This window comes from Pinus tabuliformis, chromosome 1_2 (genome assembly GCF_031772625.1).
Source record: "Pinus tabuliformis cultivar Carrire ecotype Pingquan chromosome 1_2, CPIR1, whole genome shotgun sequence".
In the NCBI taxonomy this organism is placed as follows: Eukaryota; Viridiplantae; Streptophyta; class Pinopsida; order Pinales; family Pinaceae; genus Pinus; species Pinus tabuliformis.
Genome location: NC_142298.1, coordinates 1,268,781,856 through 1,268,802,160, shown reverse-complemented (window position 1 = coordinate 1,268,802,160; position 20,305 = coordinate 1,268,781,856). Strand labels below are relative to the sequence as shown.

Sequence of the window (20,305 nt, the reverse complement as noted above, 5' to 3'; positions counted from 1 at the left end):
TAGCAAGAAAATAAATGGCAATAGAATGCCATTTTTTCTTTTAAGGAATTTTATGGTAATAGAATGCTACTTCAATGTGTGTTAGAGACGAGCAGGCAATTGCCCAAGGTTGTGTTTCTATTTTTTGGAGAATTTAGAGTAAACCTATTAGCGAACTTTCTTATTCTCGTCTATTTGTGGAAAAAATTAAAGTTTTGTAGCATTTTTATAATAAATTTACTTTGTAGGTTAGTCATGTATACTCGTAATCTCATATAAAGATTTAATTTCAATTAGTGTAGATTAGTATCTAAAGTTTGATTAGAAGGATTTTAAGTAATAGTTTTTTTTTAGCTTGAGCTTAATTAGACTATAGATGCAAATTATCTCAGAGTTCAGTCATAAAGTCAACGAATGACTCTGAAAATATAATCATGAATATGTTAAATTATGGTGAATTTACAGAAGAGGTAACTGCACTTATGGAGTCCGAAGAAGCATTATCAGAGAACCTGGAGATATGTCAAGCCGATCTCTTAGATTATCGCAGCGTTTTTGGCAACATCAATGGTTTCTCTGAAGTTTTCCACATCCCCGCGCCCTATGATCATCTTGATGGATTGCAGGGGTATCTAATATGAATTAGTTTATGAATTTAAGGTTTCTCGGACATTTTATGGCGAAATCAAGGGTTTCATAATGTTTTAATGGGTGTTGTAGTCTGACAGCATAGACTACGAGCTTCGAAGCCCATTAAATGTGGTGAAAGCTTGCTCTGCTGCAATGATTGTGAAGTGTTTGGTGTTCACTTCCTCTGTATTAGGCATTGTTTGCGGGAGGAGGATTGGAAATCTTGGTGATGGTGAAATTATGGACAAGAAGTGTTGGACCAATCTTAAATTATGTCATGAAAGGAAGCAAAGTTCATTAACTTTCATATTTTTGTAAATCTAATTTGTCATTAATTTTGTAAATCTAATTTGTCCTAAATTTTCGAAAACTCATGGTCAAATACATGGTGTGTTTGTGTAGTTTTGATCTCCATTGGCAAAGACTCAAGAAAGTTGTATGGGCCCTCTCAAATGATAGGGGCCTTAATCTAGTAGTTGAAAGGGTCTCTATTTCTGGGTTAAAACGATTTGATATTCATGGTACAAGGACATCATAATAATGTATCTTTGTTTAATCCTTTAATTGATTTCTATAACTACCACTTCCTGCCATACTCCACTTGTATTTGACTGCCACAGACGCAAAACACCATCACTTCCTGATGTTACTAATGTCATGCCACCCATATCCCAATCCAATTGCCATACCTCTCCATGATGCCCTGGTAGCAAAGCAACCATGTTCAATAAAGGCTTTTCATTTGCGTTTGAATCAAGCTCAATGTGTGTGTTGTGCCCTACAACAACCCCCCATTTCATAACATTTTTATCACAAACAATTTACATATGAAATGGGTCCCTTTTAAAAATTTTAATTGGCATTAATAAACTTGTTCAAATAAGGTATGATAATCAAATGAATTTATGCAAAAAACCCTTGTTGAGCAAATGATAAGCAATTTTTGGTTAAGTCCAAAAAAGTAATCGCAAGTTCGGTTGCCATCTTGGTTTTTCCCGATGCGATATCGCTATCGGCCATCGGCAATAGCCAATGCACACACAAAAGGGCACATACCTTTTCCCCGATGCGACGCGATATCGACGATCGGCTATCGGCATGGCACTATGTCTTGTGAAAAATGTTTTAACACTCCGGCCCGATGCGATATCGCATATCGGCAATCGGTACAATCCTACGCATTTTCATAAGACGTTTATATCCTTTCCCCGATGCGATATCGCTATCGGCATTCGCTAAAAGCAATTGATACACATTTGGGGGTTATGTTCGCGCGCCGAATGCGATATCGCAATCGGCGTTCGCTAAAGAACTTTCCCAAGTGATAACGCCACACACACACTTCCGATGCGATATGATGACGCTTAATGATGACCTCAGTTCCAAAAGGTGATTATTTCAAAGCATTAAAGTTATATTTAAAATCGATTTGACAAAATCACAGATTTCAAAATGCCGTTAAGTAAAGGGATAAGGTAATGCATGCGTATTTAAAGCTTTGCCCCTTCGAATTAACGAGCAATTACGATTAGACCTTTGAAAAAATCTATTACACGCTTTAAGGGGTCATTCGGTTTAATAACTTAAGTAATGGTCATTTATGAAGCTGCAGGCCGTAAAATCACCATCATTACATCTACGATGCCTTCTCAAATCATTAGATCCGCAGCCTCTTTTAGGAATAATCTCGCCACGCTTCAAATCATATATTTATCCCGTTATGGATTGTCATTGTTATTTCTTTGTTACGATTTCTCTTGCACTTGTGTAGAATTCGACTAACGAGAGAAGTCTGAATATGATGGGAAAAAAGTTCAAGAAGATGGCAGGTTCTACTGCGACACCCGCCTCAGGCCAAGCTGCTACACCTTCAAGGAAAGGCTTAATCTCAGATACTACATGCACTGGTCTTACTGGTACTACATGGCAAGGGACATACAATTTGCTAGAAGGAGAACAACCAGAAGTGACAGTAACGGAGGCAAGTGTGGATGAATTAAGAAAGTCTGAGGCAACTCTTAAAGATTTGGCTGACTCTTTTCTGCACAGAATAGCAGCCAGGGAACAAGTCTTGCCTTATACTGATGTGGTACGTTGGGCAATTGAAGAAGTTCCTCTCACTAATAGAACCTTCATTTCTAAGGATGGAAGGATTTTCGGCTCCTTCAAGCCTGACGACTTAAGACGAATGTATCATTTGCCCAATCCCGAGCAAGTCTATAACAGAGCATTTGTGGAAAAATTTGCCAGAGAGAATGAATCACCAGCCGAACCTCTCCGAGATTGGAGGCAAAATCCAGCAAAACACAAACAGGATATGTCGGGTAAGTACTCCAATGCCTCTCTGGCTTCACCTTACTGCTATGCTGGAATTATGATGTGTAGATTGTGGGGATTTCATGATTCTGCAAATATCCATGTTGATATGGTTCCCTTAATGGAAGCGGCCGTTAATAGTATAATTATGGATTGGGCCACTATCCTGTCTGATAAGTTGGTCTTAGCTATTCGTGAGTTTAGGGCCAAAACCAGAGTCACTGAGAGAAAAATCCCACCTTTTTATTACTCTGCATACATTATGGATGCCCTTTGTTTTAATTCTGAGTTTCCTGTCCTTGGTTGGAGATGGACAACCCACGACCCAACACCTATTCATTTGTATCATCGTAAATTGTGGAAACCTTCTCACAAAGACCATTTGTACCAAATTTGCAATGGTTTTATGGTTCCCGTTCACTATTCTATTTTTGACAGACCTATCCCTAGGATTTCCTATGAAGCCTCTTTTGACCTGCCAGCCGTAGCCCATTGGTTCGGCGAAGAATGTTTTTCTTATATCAGAGTTTTTGGAAGCAAGGCCAGGCCACATGTTCTTCCCGTATACATGCCAGACAAACTGTTAGCCCGAGAAATCTCTTATCAGATAATGTCTGAAGGTGTTACCCAAACTCTCAAAGAGGAGAAGAAGAGAGGATGGCCATCGTTTCCTTTAAGAATTGGAGTTTATACGCTGCTAAATTATAAACATGCAGAAAAGGAAGCAGCAAAACTCCAAATGCTATCTCTAGTTTCTATTCCCAACAGACTCTATGACCCGAACAAGGCTGCTTTCATTGCCTTGGAACAGGCTAAGCTGACAAAGGTTGTTCACCAAGAAGACCAGTTTGACGACCTGTTCATGGGTGCTGATTCAATAAGCCAAGTCAAACAACTTGCTGCGATGAGATATGAAGATATGGAATTAACTGAATTTAATAAACTTAGAAAGCAAAGGTTGCAAACTTTGCCTCTAAAGTTATTATCTACAACCCCAACTTCATCCTCAAGCGAGCCTGATCAGCCAGAAATAAATTCACCTCCCGTTACAATTAGAGAACAGGAGGAAAGTCAAAGAAAGCTGCAGGCAGAAAGTCATAGAAGAGAACAAATAGAAAGGCAGCAAAAAGCACAAATTGAACAAGAGCAGAGAAGGCAAAGGGAGATAGAAGAACAGAGGAAACGAGAGGAAGAAGAAAAAATAAGGAAAGAACTGGAAGATAGGCAGAAAAAGGAATTGGAGGAACAGCAACGGAGAGTACAAGAGGAGCAACAGCGGAAGGCATTCGAAGAACAGCAGAGAATTGAAAAAGAAAAAGAACAGAGTAAGCAAATCTCTGTCGATACTGAATTGATTAAGGAATGGAACCAATTTGATTCCATTATAAGTGGTAAAGAAGCCTCCAAAGACTCAGATGCCTTAAAGACTCCCGATATTACTGTTTCTCCGGTTCTTGAAGGAACCAGCGGCCCACCCACAGTACAGAACGTTGAAGAAGTTACTCAGAATCCATCTGATCAAGTTGATCTTCAGGTAGAGGAAATTCCTCCTCTAGACATTTTCTACAGCCCTAAGCATAAAGCCGTTGTAAGACGCTCAAGGAAGAGGCGAAGGCTTGATCAACCTTCTGTTTCAAATGAGCAAACAGTCACGGGCAATGTCGTCTGGAAGGGAGAATTAAGTCCCTCCGAAGATTTAACAAAGCTGTCGCAATTTGCGGGAGCTTATTCAGCAGCAACCATTGACAAAGCATCCGAAGTGAGTCTTCTTTTGAAGACTAAAGAGCATGAGGTATATGCATTGCAAGCAGAAGTGATAGAGGCAAAGAATAAAACGACACAGGCGGAAGAACAATTGCTGTCTCAACAACAAGAGAATCATTTGTTAACCCAGCAAATTGAAAAACTAAGGATAGACCGAAGTGACATTAAAGCACGTGAATTAGCAGAGGCATTATCACAGTTGGAAGCATCAAATGAGCTGTTAATGAAATCTAAAGAGGATCAAATAGTTCAGCTCTCAGCACAGCTTGAAGGTATTAAAGGTGCCAAGAGTATTGAAGATTTCAGAACAGAGGCAACTCTGATAAACGGCGCTTTAATATCTCAGATTAGACTTTTGTGCCAACAGCTAGTTGAGGCTGAGTCACTTTGTGATATATCTACAGCAGTATGTAAGCAAATCGAGAAAGCCAGGACTAACTTGGATCAGGCCGAAGATGAAATAATAGAATATATTGAATGGCAAGATACTCCAGAAGGGCAAGCTGCTAATTTAGCCCGAATTAGTGAAACATACAAGAACATACTTTTCATGGAATGGGAAACACAGGTAATGAAGGCAGAGAGGGCAGCATCCAGATGCAAAACAATTTCCAAAAACATGATCAATATAGTCAATGATACATTGTATCTGGCTAACATGATTTCACAATGCACACCTGGAAACATAACAACCGCGAATATGCTGGAGCATAAGAATTATCTTAAGCTGGAAGAACAAGGGCGGTTAATTACTGGAGTGAATACCTTGACCTCCGATGCATACTGGCTTTTCTTGATTAAACCGCATTCTCAAAGGTCGGCTCTTAACTGTCTAACCGACGCTCTCCAATACCTGATTGCCGATTTCCAAGATGCCACATATGATGCACAGCTGACTTCTCGCCTCAATACTCCACCTGAAGTAGAGCCAATGCTGGCGATATGTCAGCGAAAGAGTAAAGGCAAAGAGACAGCTGACTGAAGCATCGCCGCCGACTGCCGAATCACCCAAATGCAAAATGATATTTGTTGATGCCGATTTCTTAGTTTTCAGTTTTTAGATATTCAGTAGTTAGATTAGAATAGTATTTATAGACCCTTTCATTGTTTTGGAAAGGGTCGTAAAATTTTGTAAAAGACTAAAAGGCTGAAGTTTGCACTATTGTGCTTCGGTCTATATTCTTTTTGAAACTCGACCACTGGTCCTTAATTTTACTTGGAATGCTGTTTAAGTAAATTGTGCACTATTGTCGTTTGCTTGGAATGCTTTCTGGTTGGAAGGAAGGACTGCTACATAGCGATTAATACATTGGATTGATCAAACAGCTTGCATGGTACTATTATCTGTATCTGTTCTCTTTTCAGTTATATGAATTGCTGTGTTATTACTTTGCTATTATTGAATACATGTATGCAATACAACAACAAGTCTTCATTTCATATCACTATTGAATGTTTTGAGATTTGTTATCTTTCACCCATGTATGTATCAATAATATAAATGACTGAGTACAGTAATTCGCTATTATAGCTCTGCGTAACTACTTACGCAGAGCAATCTCAAATGATTAAACATCTATGCTTGTTGTTAGTGTCATCTATATGCCTGTCATTAAGCATAGTTTATTAAACGCTGTACTGTCTGAATTGATAAGTCCCGGGATTAGCTTATAGTTTTTGTATTTCTTTTATAGTTTAGTTATTTTGTTTATTATCATTTCATATCTTAAATCATCCATCCATCCCGTTCACTTATAATCTTTGGGAAACTGGTCCCGTTATCCCCAGTCGGAGCCACTATTCCAAACGGAAAAGGAGCTGCACTAAGTTCCGGACCGGGTGGTTTCCCCGATGTTGTTGCAACGAATTTCGAGGCATCAACATTTTTGGCGCTAGAAGGAGGGCAATCAACTGTGAATGGCAAGTAGGTCCAACTCCACAAACCATTCTAAGAGTAATTCCCCCTCCAAACCATCTTCTCCTTCTCAATCACATGCTGGTTTACCAGCACATGATCAAAGAAAGGAAGAATCAACCACCACTGCTCACACCCATAATATTTCAGAACAACTAAGTCTTGAATCTCCTGAAGTCCAGTCTCTAATCCAGAAACTTCGGAGCTTCTCCATCTCACCACAGAAATCTGAGATATCAGAAAGCAGTGCGACTTCGCAGTTCAACCTCACTCATCCTCTCACCAGACTTCAGAGCGAAAAACTTGGTATTGAACCCACTGAGTTTCCTTTACCCAAAAGGAAAAGGCCAAAGAAAAATACTGAAGGATCTGATAGTGGAGATTTTTCTTCCACATCCTCCATTTCATCTCCGCATCTGCAAAGTCGACCATCCACTCCTCCATTACATATTGTTGTTCATCAGGGAATAGGAGCCTCAATATCCCAACCTATTCACTCTTCATTTTTTATACCTCCTCAAACATCTGGAACCCCGAAAGTAGTGTCAACCACTGTTGCTAGCACAATGGCAGATCCATGGACTAGGCCAGGTGCAGTCAACATGCCTGGACCATTACATGATCTACCAGACACTCCCGAAAAATGGTTGCCTAAATTTAATCCAGATAACGGAACCCAAGCTGAAGAACATATTAACAATTTTATGTTAGCAGTTAACTTGAAAGGAGTGACAGAGCAAGATGTTGTTGTCAGACTTTTTCCCTACACTTTACAAGGATCGGCAGGATCCTGGTATTTTTCCTTACCTTCTGGTTTAATTACCAGTTGGAACACATGCCAAGAGGAGTTTCTTACCAAGTATGGAGATGATAGGTCCTTAGCTACTTTAATAAATGATCTCTCCAACTTGAGAATAGAGCATAGGGAACCAATAAAAGAGTTTAATGCCAGATTTAATAAACTCCTGAATAAAATCCCTACCGCCTCTAAACCAAGTGAACAAATCAGAAGCGAATGGTATATTACCGCCTTACCTGCCAACATAGCTATTTTTGTAGACAGGGCTGGCAAACCTACCTTAGCTGAAAACATGAAAGAAGCACTTGCTGTTGAAAAGCGCATTAATGCTCTTGAGAAGAAAGCTGCTCTTGAAGACCGAAAAGCTAAAAAAGTCTCGTTTAAAGAAGATTCCAAGAAGAAAACCCCAAAGGACCCCTATGATATGGAAGGTTTACAAAAGGTCCTTAAAACATTGTCTAATGAAATGGTTGATATCAAGAAACAGGTGGCCGAAACCTCAAATAAAAGACCATTTAGAACTTACAAGAAAACTGAGTCAAAGCCACCCAATGTTATATCCAATGCAGACTCAGACCAAGAAGAAGAGGAAGGTGAAACAACTGAACAGACCAATGATGAAGAAGAAGTAGCTGAATGCCATGGAATGTGGGATTTTATACTCCCAAACTCTGATACTGAGAATGAAGAAGAAGCCTTTCCGGTTACTACAAGAAGTAGAAGCGCTTCTGAACCTACTCAAACAAAAAAGAGGAGTGCAGGTGCTGCCACACCAAAAGAAAAAGTTCTTCCGAAGAAATCTCCGGTAGCAGCCCCTCAAAACCAGCCTCCAATTTCTAATTCTCCTTCAACATCCAAAACGCTAGTGGTATCTGACCATATGGAGTATAATATTGTCGATGACATGAAAAAGACCAAGGCAAACATAACTATGTTTGAACTAGGTAAATTAAAACATCAGCAAAAACTGCTCCTAAGGGAATTTAACGCTATTCCCTCTTCCCCTCTTCCCAGTTCAAAAGCTGCTAATGATTCAGGACAACCCCCTCCAGATATGGTCGAGGCTACCGATTCGGTTCTGATTGGAGATAGATCCAATTCTCATACCCCACCTTTTTTGCTCACCTATGAAATCTATAATCGAAATCTGCATAACTGTTTAATTGATTCAGGGGCTTCATCCAATATTATGCCAGCTTCAGTTTGTTCTAAGCTGAACATAGAACCTCAGAAGTCAGCCATCCACATTGTACAGTTAGACAGAACCAAAGTACAGGTCATAGGAGAAATTAATTCCGTGACTATCAGGTTGTCTGCTGATCCCAGAATAGTACAGAGAATAGACATTTTGATAGCCGACATACCTGAATTTTACGGTTTAATTTTGAGCAGAGACTGGTCTGAGAAACTACATGGATACATTTCCACCGATTGGTCACATATGTGGCTCCCCTACAAGGGTAAGCCAAATCAAATAAGGATCGACCGTGAGAAGCATATGACTCATACAGTAACCGATTTCGAACAAGAAAACCAGCCGGTGGCTTTCAACAATAACATTTTGGGAAATTATTCTTCACAATCATTCTTTGGCAATTTTGTTGCCCAATCTTCCCCTTTTCAAGTTAATCATTGTACATCTCAAGTAGAAAATTTTTCACAATCAAATTTATCCAAATGCTTTAATGTAGATCAAAAGGATGTAAATATTTCTGATTCTCCTTTATTTTGGTCTTTGTATTTTGATGGCTCTAAGTCCAGCGAGGGCTCAGGAGCAGGTTGCATTTTGATTAGTCCAAAAGGCGAAAAGACAATGCTTTCTTGTAGATTAGAATTTGAATGCACCAACAATACAGCCGAATACGAAGCACTACTTCAGGGATTATATAAGGCAATTGACCTTAAAGTCCAATATTTAAAAGTATTCGGCGATAGTGAGATCATTGTTAAACAGGTAAGGAATACAATCCATTGCCTCTCAAGCCACCTTAAGCATTATCAAACGCTAGTGCAAGATCTCACTTCGCATTTCTCAGCATTCAATATTTTATCAATCCCAAGATCGCAAAATTCAGCAGCTGATTTACTAGCCAACGTAGCTTCCAAGCTTCTCCCTTCCGAAGACTATAGTCTTGATAGATTTTCTGTAGAGTTAATTTTTAGACCTTCAGTTCCTGATAACATCACTAGCTGGAGGGTTTTCAACCATGACGAGGATATTTTGCAATTTTTGACCTCTGAAAAGTCCTATGACAATCAAGTCATTGAAGAGGATGAGCATGATTCTCAAATGAAGCAAACATCTCAAGATAACGTTATTCCTAAACCTGTGGTAAAGCTTGAAGACCTTTATGACATCAAAGATAGGTTTAAACCTGTAATTAATGCTAAACTCCAGAGCTCTACTCTTAGGTTTGAATTGATTAATTTAGGAACGGCTCAAACTCCTCAGAATATAAATTTAGGATTAGGACTTTCTACAATAGAAAAGGAAGCATTTATCAAACTTTTAAGAAAAAACAAACAAGTTTTTGCTTGGAAGTATGATGACCTTAAAACATATGATACATCTATCATACAACACACTATTCCTATGCTTCCCGATCAAAAACCAATCCAGCAGAAGTTAAGAAAAATCCATCCAAATTTGGAGAGCCAGATAAAGTCGGAACTTAATAAGCTTTTAAAAGCTAAGATTATCTTTCCTGTCCGACACTCAAACTGGGTCTCCAATATGGTACCCGTCAGGAAGAAAAACGGCGACATCAGAATCTGTATTGATTTCAGAAATTTAAATAAGGCAAGCTTAAAAGATAACTTCCCTCTGCCTACCATGGAGCAAATCCTTCAATCGGTAGCAGGATCTGAATTGATGTCTTTTCTTGATGGTTTCTCAGGATACAATCAAGTGCTGGTCCACCCTGATGACCAATTAAAAACTACATTCAGAACAAAATGGGGAACTTACGCATACCAAAAGATGCCTTTCGGACTCATAAATGCAGGAGCGACATTTCAAAGAGCTATGGATACAGCCTTTAGAGGGTTAATTAACCGAACAGTAGTTGTCTACCTCGATGACATTACTGTATATTCTAAAAAGAGATATAATCACTTGCATGATTTAAATCAGATTTTTCAACGATGCAAAACATATGGTATCTCTCTTAACCCGAAAAAGTCTTTTTTCGCTCTCAACCAAGGCAAGCTCTTAGGGTTTATTGTATCTAAGGATGGCATTTATGTAGATCCTGAGCGAATTAAAGAAATTTCTGAAATTCCTTTTCCACACAATAAAAAATCGATGCAGTCGTTTTTAGGACAAATTAATTTCGTTAAGCGATTTGTTCCAGATTTTTCACAGATTGTACTACCACTGCAAAAGATGATTAAAAAGAATTCAACCTTCAGATGGGGACTAGAAGAAAAGCAAGCTTTTCATGATATTAAACAATCCATAATCAATGTCCCAGCCCTGAATACTCCAAATCTTTCTAATCATTTTACATTATATACTATTGCATCCGACTTATCTTACGCAGCAGTACTAACTCAGTTGAATGATGACAATTTGGAAGCGCCCATTTCGTTCTTCAGTTCTAACTTCCAAGGCGCCGAATTGAATTATTCCGAAATTGAGAAACAAGCTTTTGCTGTCTTTAAAGCAGTCAAACATTATCGACCCTTTCTTCTTAAAACCCATACTAAAGTAATAGTTCCTTTCTCCGCAGTTAGGCAACTATTAATTCAAAAGGAATTGGGAGAAAAGAGGGCAAACTGGGTCGCAGCCCTCCAAGAATATGATCTAGAAATAAAGCCAGCAAAATTTGTTAAAGGTCAAGGTTTTTGCAGGATCTTAGCAGGAGCATCAAACATTCCTGAATCAGGTGATACAGAGCAAAACCAAGAAGTCAATCAGCTAAGTATACCGGATTCCGAATCTCAATATTCAGATCTAATCTTTTATTTAAAGAATGGTTATGCACCTACCAATTTGTCCTACAAGAATAAGAGAGCCATTAGATTGAAAGCTAAGAGTTTTTCTCTTATTAACGATGTGCTCTTCAGGAGAAACTATGATTCTGTATTACTAAGATGCCTTGAGAAACCTGAAGCTCAAAAGGTTTTGCAGGAGCTACACGACGGACCGGTAGGAGGACATTTTGGAGCTGATACAACAGCTCATAAAGTAATTCATGCCGGATATTACTGGCCTACTTTGTTTAAGGATGCTCATGAATATGTAAGGAAATGCATTAAGTGCCAAACTGCCAGTGGAAGACAACGAAAGCCAGCTTTCCCTTTACAACCAATCAACATTGAACAACCTTTTGAACAATGGGGATTGGACATCATTGGAGAAATAAATCCTTCATCTTCCAAGCAACACAAGTATATCCTTACAGCAACTGATTACTTTACAAAGTGGGTAGAAGCAGTTCCATTAAAGACAACAAACTCGGAAGCAATCATCGAATTTATAGATCAGTTCATCGTAACCAGGTTTGGTGTTCCAAACGCTCTTGTCTTTGATAATGCTTCTTACTTCTCAGGCAATGCAATGATTGATTTCGCTATCAAAAGAGGATTCAAATTAAAGTATTCTGCCAACTATTACCCCCAGGGTAACGACCTAGCAGAATCAACTAATAAAAATCTAATCAAAATCATTAAGCGAACAATTGAAGAAAATCATAAGAACTGGCATAAATCCTTGGTATTTGCATTATGGGCCGATAGAATTACACAGAAAGCTTCCATAGGGACCTCTCCTTTTAATCTTGTTTATGGAAAAGAAGCAGTCGTACCAACCAATCTTCTTCTCCCATCTTTAGCCCTAGTGCAATTTATAGACGAAACTCCTTCTTCTTCTATACAGTTTAGACATGATCAAATACTCAAACTTGAAGAAGAAAGGGATAAAGCCAAGGTTACACATGCAAGACATCAGCAAGTCATTAAAGCAGCTTTCGATCTAGCCTCATCCAGCCCTAGACAATTTGAAGTCGGAGATCTAGTCCTGAAATGGGACAAAGCCCATGAAGACAAAGGTAAACATTCCAAATTCCAAAAACTGTGGCTAGGACCATTTCAAATCTGTGAAAAAGTAGGCCATTCCACATTCATACTTCAAAATCTATCAGGGGTGAGAGATTCTCTCCCTGTCAATGGTCTAATTCTGAAGAAATTCTTTAACTGAGGAGGTAACCCCTTCTCTTTCTAGCTTATTAGTTTTTCATAGTTTGTAGGATTTGTAGGAATAAGAATGTGGGACATTCCCATTGACCTTTCGCTGTAAACAAAAGCTGTCTCGCCATAGTAATATTAATATTTACTTTTTAAAAAATAGCATCCTGAACCAAGAGAGATCATTTCTAGGAAATTAGATATCTTTTTATTCTAAGCATTACAGACTCACCTTTGTAAATTTCACTCTAAACAAAGATCTATGAATCATCTTGAGTGGTTGAAATTAGTCCCCAAAGGTTATCTATACGAAAATAGGAGCTAATTCATCTTCAGCATCTTCAACTCTTAAACCTGTCATCCATTTATTCTTAATAAGATAATTGTTCATCCCATTCACCAACAGTTTTTGATTACTCAGAGTGTAATTCTAAAATATAAAAGATTAAAGATAAGAGGTCTTATCACAAGCCTGCTTACCATGTTCATAGGAAAATAATTTAACTGACATTACCAAAACTGCATACCAAACAGGGTAATGGCTTGAAATCTCAAGACAAGGGGTCTCATCACGAGCCAGCTTGTTCAGTTTAATTACTACCCGTGAATGGCATTGTCACCTATCTGGCCACCAAACCAGGACAATGGCTTTTATCTTAAACGAAAAAAGAAATTGAAATTCAAAAAATACGAGAATATCTTTTGAATTCATTATGTTTAGTCACACTCTAAGGTGAATGGAACAATGGACAAGAACATGGTTAAAAGGTAACCCTGCCGAGACTATGAACGTTTGCTGGCAGCAGAGGCTCTACCTGTGACAGAGGAGTTTATTTCAAAAGCTGATATGGAAAAGTTTTCTATTTTTACTTTTACAAACCAATAAGGACTTATTTTAATACTCGAAGTGCATTTATAAAAAGAGGAAGTTTAATGAAGAAACCTGTTTTATTTAGAATCAATAGATATCTAGTTATATTAGAAATTTCCTTTCTTTTATAAAGATTCTATTTGAGAAAATGTAAATATAATTGTTAGTTCAGAGATAACTGGTTCTGCCAGCGAATCGCCAATTGTTGTGCCCTACAACAACCCCCCATTTCATAACATTTTTATCACAAACAATTTACATATGAAATGGGTCCCTTTTAAAATTTTTAATTGGCATTAATAAACTTGTTCAAATAAGGTATGATAATCAAATGAATTTATGCAAAAAACCCTTGTTGAGCAAATGATAAGCAATTTTTGGTTAAGTCCAAAAAAGTAATCGCAAGTTCGGTTGCCATCTTGGTTTTTCCCGATGCGATATCGCTATCGGCCATCGGCAATAGCCAATGCACACACAAAAGGGCACATACCTTTTCCCCGATGCGACGCGATATCGGCGATCGGCTATCGGCATGGCACTATGTCTTGTGAAAAATGTTTTAACACTCCGGCCCGATGCGATATCGCATATCGGCAATCGGTACAATCCTACGCATTTTCATAAGACGTTTATATCCTTTCCCCGATGCGATATCGCTATCGGCATTCGCTAAAAGCAATTGATACACATTTGGGGGTTATGTTCGCGCGCCGAATGCGATATCGCAATCGGCGTTCGCTAAAGAACTTTCCCAAGTGATAACGCCACACACACACTTCCGATGCGATATGATGACGCTTAATGATGACCTCAGTTCCAAAAGGTGATTATTTCAAAGCATTAAAGTTATATTTAAAATCGATTTGACAAAATCACAGATTTCAAAATGCCGTTAAGTAAAGGGATAAGGTAATGCATGCGTATTTAAAGCTTTGCCCCTTCGAATTAACGAGCAATTACGATTAGACCTTTGAAAAAATCTATTACACGCTTTAAGGGGTCATTCGGTTTAATAACTTAAGTAATGGTCATTTATGAAGCTGCAGGCCGTAAAATCACCATCATTACATCTACGGTGCCTTCTCAAATCATTAGATCCGCAGCCTCTTTTAGGAATAATCTCGCCACGCTTCAAATCATATATTTATCCCGTTATGGATTGTCATTGTTATTTCTTTGTTACGATTTCTCTTGCACTTGTGTAGAATTCGACTAACGAGAGAAGTCTGAATATGATGGGAAAAAAGTTCAAGAAGATGGCAGGTTCTACTACGACACCCGCCTCAGGCCAAGCTGCTACACCTTCAAGGAAAGGCTTAATCTCAGATACTACATGCACTGGTCTTACTGGTACTACATGGCAAGGGACATATAATTTGCTAGAAGGAGAACACCCAGAAGTGACAGTAACGGAGGCAAGTGTGGATGAATTAAGAAAGTCTGAGGCAACTCTTAAAGATTTGGCTGACTCTTTTCTGCACAGAATAGCAGCCAGGGAACAAGTCTTGCCTTATACTGATGTGGTACGTTGGGCAATTGAAGAAGTTCCTCTCACTAATAGAACCTTCATTTCTAAGGATGGAAGGATTTTCGGCTCCTTCAAGCCTGACGACTTAAGACGAATGTATCATTTGCCCAATCCCGAGCAAGTCTATAACAGAGCATTTGTGGAAAAATTTGCCAGAGAGAATGAATCACCAGCCGAACCTCTCCGAGATTGGAGGCAAAATCCAGCAAAACACAAACAGGATATGTCGGGTAAGTACTCCAATGCCTCTCTGGCTTCACCTTACTGCTATGCTGGAATTATGATGTGTAGATTGTGGGGATTTCATGATTCTGCAAATATCCATGTTGATATGGTTCCCTTAATGGAAGCGGCCGTTAATAGTATAATTATGGATTGGGCCACTATCCTGTCTGATAAGTTGGTCTTAGCTATTCGTGAGTTTAGGGCCAAAACCAGAGTCACTGAGAGAAAAATCCCACCTTTTTATTACTCTGCATACATTATGGATGCCCTTTGTTTTAATTCTGAGTTTCCTGTCCTTGGTTGGAGATGGACAACCCACGACCCAACACCTATTCATTTGTATCATCGTAAATTGTGGAAACCTTCTCACAAAGACCATTTGTACCAAATTTGCAATGGTTTTATGGTTCCCGTTCGCTATTCTATTTTTGACAGACCTATCCCTAGGATTTCCTATGAAGCCTCTTTTGACCTGCCAGCCGTAGCCCATTGGTTCGGCGAAGAATGTTTTTCTTATATCAGAGTTTTTGGAAGCAAGGCCAGGCCACATGTTCTTCCCGTATACATGCCAGACAAACTGTTAGCCCGAGAAATCTCTTATCAGATAATGTCTGAAGGTGTTACCCAAACTCTCAAAGAGGAGAAGAAGAGAGGATGGCCATCGTTTCCTTTAAGAATTGGAGTTTATACGCTGCTAAATTATAAGCATGCAGAAAAGGAAGCAGCAAAACTCCAAATGCTATCTCTAGTTTCTATTCCCAACAGACTCTATGACCCGAACAAGGCTGCTTTCATTGCCTTGGAACAGGCTAAGCTGACAAAGGTTGTTCACCAAGAAGACCAGTTTGACGACCTGTTCATGGGTGCTGATTCAATAAGCCAAGTCAAACAACTTGCTGCGATGAGATATGAAGATATGGAATTAACTGAATTTAATAAACTTAGAAAGCAAAGGTTGCAAACTTTGCCTCTAAAGTTATTATCTACAACCCCAACTTCATCCTCAAGCGAGCCTGATCAGCCAGAAATAAATTCACCTCCCGTTACAATTAGAGAACAGGAGGAAAGTCAAAGAAAGCTGCAGGCAGAAAGTCATAGAAGAGAACAAATAGAAAGGCAGCAAAAAGCACAAATTGAACAAGAGCAGAGAAGGCAAAGGGAGATAGAAGAACAGAGGAAACGAGAGGAAGAAGAAAAAATAAGGAAAGAACTGGAAGATAGGCAGAAAAAGGAATTGGAGGAACAGCAACGGAGAGTACAAGAGGAGCAACAGCGGAAGGCATTCGAAGAATAGCAGAGAATTGAAAAAGAAAAAGAACAGAGTAAGCAAATCTCTGTCGATACTGAATTGATTAAGGAATGGAACCAATTTGATTCCATTATAAGTGGTAAAGAAGCCTCCAAAGACTCAGATGCCTTAAAGACTCCCGATATTACTGTTTCTCCGGTTCTTGAAGGAACCAGCGGCCCACCCACATTACAGAACGTTGAAGAAGTTACTCAGAATCCATCTGATCAAGTTGATCTTCAGGTAGAGGAAATTCCTCCTCTAGACATTTTCTACAGCCCTAAGCATAAAGCCGTTGTAAGACGCTCAAGGAAGAGGCGAAGGCTTGATCAACCTTCTGTTTCAAATGAGCAAACAGTCACGGGCAATGTCGTCTGGAAGGGAGAATTAAGTCCCTCCGAAGATTTAACAAAGCTGTCGCAATTTGCGGGAGCTTATTCAGCAGCAACCATTGACAAAGCATCCGAAGTGAGTCTTCTTTTGAAGACTAAAGAGCATGAGGTATATGCATTGCAAGCAGAAGTGATAGAGGCAAAGAATAAAATGACACAGGCATAAGAACAATTGCTGGCTCAACAACAAGAGAATCATTTGTTAACCCAGCAAATTGAAAAACTAAGGATAGACCAAAGTGACATTAAAGCACGTGAATTAGCAGAGGCATTATCACAGTTGGAAGCATCAAATGAGCTGTTAATGAAATCTAAAGAGGATCAAATAGTTCAGCTCTCAGCACAGCTTGAAGGTATTAAAGGTGCCAAGAGTATTGAAGATTTCAGAACAGAGGCAACTCTGATAAACGGCGCTTTAATATCTCAGATTAGACTTTTGTGCCAACAGCTAGTTGAGGCTGAGTCACTTTGTGATATATCTACAGCAGTATGTAAGCAAATCGAGAAAGCCAGGACTAACTTGGATCAGGCCGAAGATGAAATAATAGAATATATTGAATGGCAAGATACTCCAGAAGGGCAAGCTGCTAATTTAGCCCGAATTAGTGAAACATACAAGAACATACTTTTCATGGAATGGGAAACACAGGTAATGAAGGCAGAGAGGGCAGCATCCAGATGCAAAACAATTTCCAAAAACATGATCAATATAGTCAATGATACATTGTATCTGGCTAACATGATTTCACAATGCACACCTGGAAACATAACAACCGCGAATATGCTGGAGCATAAGAATTATCTTAAGCTGGAAGAACAAGGGCGGTTAATTACTGGAGTGAATACCTTGACCTCCGATGCATACTGGCTTTTCTTGATTAAACCGCATTCTCAAAGGTCGGCTCTTAACTGTCTAACCGACGCTCTCCAATACCTGATTGCCGATTTCCAAGATGCCACATATGATGCACAGCTGACTTCTCGCCTCAATACTCCACCTGAAGTAGAGCCAATGCTGGCGATATGTCAGCGAAAGAGTAAAGGCAAAGAGACAGCTGACTGAAGCATCGCCGCCGACTGCCGAATCACCCAAATGCAAAATGATATTTGTTGATGCCGATTTCTTAGTTTTCAGTTTTTAGATATTCAGTAGTTAGATTAGAATAGTATTTATAGACCCTTTCATTGTTTTGGAAAGGGTCGTAAAATTTTGTAAAAGACTAAAAGGCTGAAGTTTGCACTATTGTGCTTCGGTCTATATTCTTTTTGAAACTCGACCACTGGTCCTTAATTTTACTTGGAATGCTGTTTAAGTAAATTGTGCACTATTGTCGTTTGCTTGGAATGCTTTCTGGTTGGAAGGAAGGACTGCTACATAGCGATTAATACATTGGATTGATCAAACAGCTTGCATGGTACTATTATCTGTATCTGTTCTCTTTTCAGTTATATGAATTGCTGTGTTATTACTTTGCTATTATTGAATACATGTATGCAATACAACAACAAGTCTTCATTTCATATCACTATTGAATGTTTTGAGATTTGTTATCTTTCACCCATGTATGTATCAATAATATAAATGACTGAGTACAGTAATTCGCTATTATAGCTCTGCGTAACTACTTACGCAGAGCAATCTCAAATGATTAAACATCTATGCTTGTTGTTAGTGTCATCTATATGCCTGTCATTAAGCATAGTTTATTAAACGCTGTACTGTCTGAATTGATAAGTCCCGGGATTAGCTTATAGTTTTTGTATTTCTTTTATAGTTTAGTTATTTTGTTTATTATCATTTCATATCTTAAATCATCCATCCATCCCGTTCACTTATAATCTTTGGGAAACTGGTCCCGTTATCCCCAGTCGGAGCCACTATTCCAAACGGAAAAGGAGCTGCACTAAGTTCCGGACCGGGTGGTTTCCCCGATGTTGTTGCAACGAATTTCAAGGCATCAACAGTGTGATATAGAGACTCCTTTGTTATTAGCAATGGCTATTATTTCTTATGGCCTGCCAATATTAGGTTCCCATGAAATATCATATACTTGGTCTGCATCTTCACCAGGGGCTACTAACTCTGCAATTGGATGCCAACGCTGATGAACCTCTATAAACTCCTAGATCTTTGCAACATTGAATTGTGGTATATTCGAGTTGAAGCCTAAAATAAATGTGGGTTGTTGAATAGCACTGGCATGGGACTTCTAAGTAATGGAGGTTGTCAAACATGAACATTTTCCAAAATCTCTCAACCACTCTACTTACGTTTTGAAATTCAGCCTGAAGTTGCCATTGCTTTAACTTCAATGTGTCAAGTGATTCATAGATCTTTACATGGCCATCAACATATGCAACCACCAATTTCAATCCCAACACATAATTACCAAATTGAATATCCAATGTCGCTACTAGTCCATCTTGAAACTAATAACACAACCTCCATCTACATTATTTAGAATTTGCTTTCACTTCCCCCAGAGTGAAATAGTCCAATCCATACTACAAGAATCAATTACATCTCCATACTTAGGAGGAACCCATACTATCTTTACCATGCTACTAATGTGTGCCTTCCATCTACAGGTGCAAGTAAATTGTGAATCTATAGCCTTGTGAGAGTCGAAGATGTGGAAGGAACTGTCTATGTGGCCCCCTGCAATTCTTTCTTCGTTGTAATTCCATGCATTGCGGTGAATTCCTTCCTCCATTGACACTATTGTTTTCTCCATTTCTGTGCTCTGTTTAGATAGATTACCTCGAAATAGTTGAATGTTTAGAATTCGATATACTTACTGCCAACGTGGGATCAAAATAGCATGGGCATTTTGGAAGAGCCAATTTATATTTGGAATAATAGGTCGTTTAGACTTTTCTCCACTCAAAGAGCCAAATGACACCTAAATTTTTATTAGTCGAAAGGGTTTATATGTGAGTGATGAGTGTATACTAGGATGTTCTGGCTCGACAAGACTCGATTATGCCACAAATCATCGGGAGAAAGAGAGGCACATGTTAAATTTTGATTGCATCTAGGAGGATTAAAATGAATGCTTGCCATTGGTTGGGGTGAACAATATGTGCTCACCCCAAGCTGCAGAGGAAACAACTTTCGGCTTAATTAAGAGTTTTTTTAAGATATTAAAATTATTTAAATATCGAAAATGTATTTTAAATAATAATAATTTATAATTTTATTAAAATTTATATTATTTGTTTCCCCAAGAAAAATCATAATTTTCATTAAAGATAGTGAAAATTACATCTTGTAGATGCTTAAGAGCATTAAAAAAAATGAGGATTTGTTGTGACAAATACTGGCAGAAGTTCATATCATTAGTCCATATCAACATAATACAGTATCCATATGTCATGTTACCTAAAGAGCATCAGATTTTGTGATAACCA

The 20,305-nt window shown here is 38.7% G+C and overlaps 1 pseudogene; it reads right to left on the bottom strand.

The window, feature by feature from the left end:
- Positions 1-1,169: 1,169 nt before the first annotated feature.
- On the bottom strand, positions 1,170-19,629 carry LOC149210847 (protein SEH1-like; annotated as a pseudogene).
- Positions 19,630-20,305: the final 676 nt, after the last annotated feature.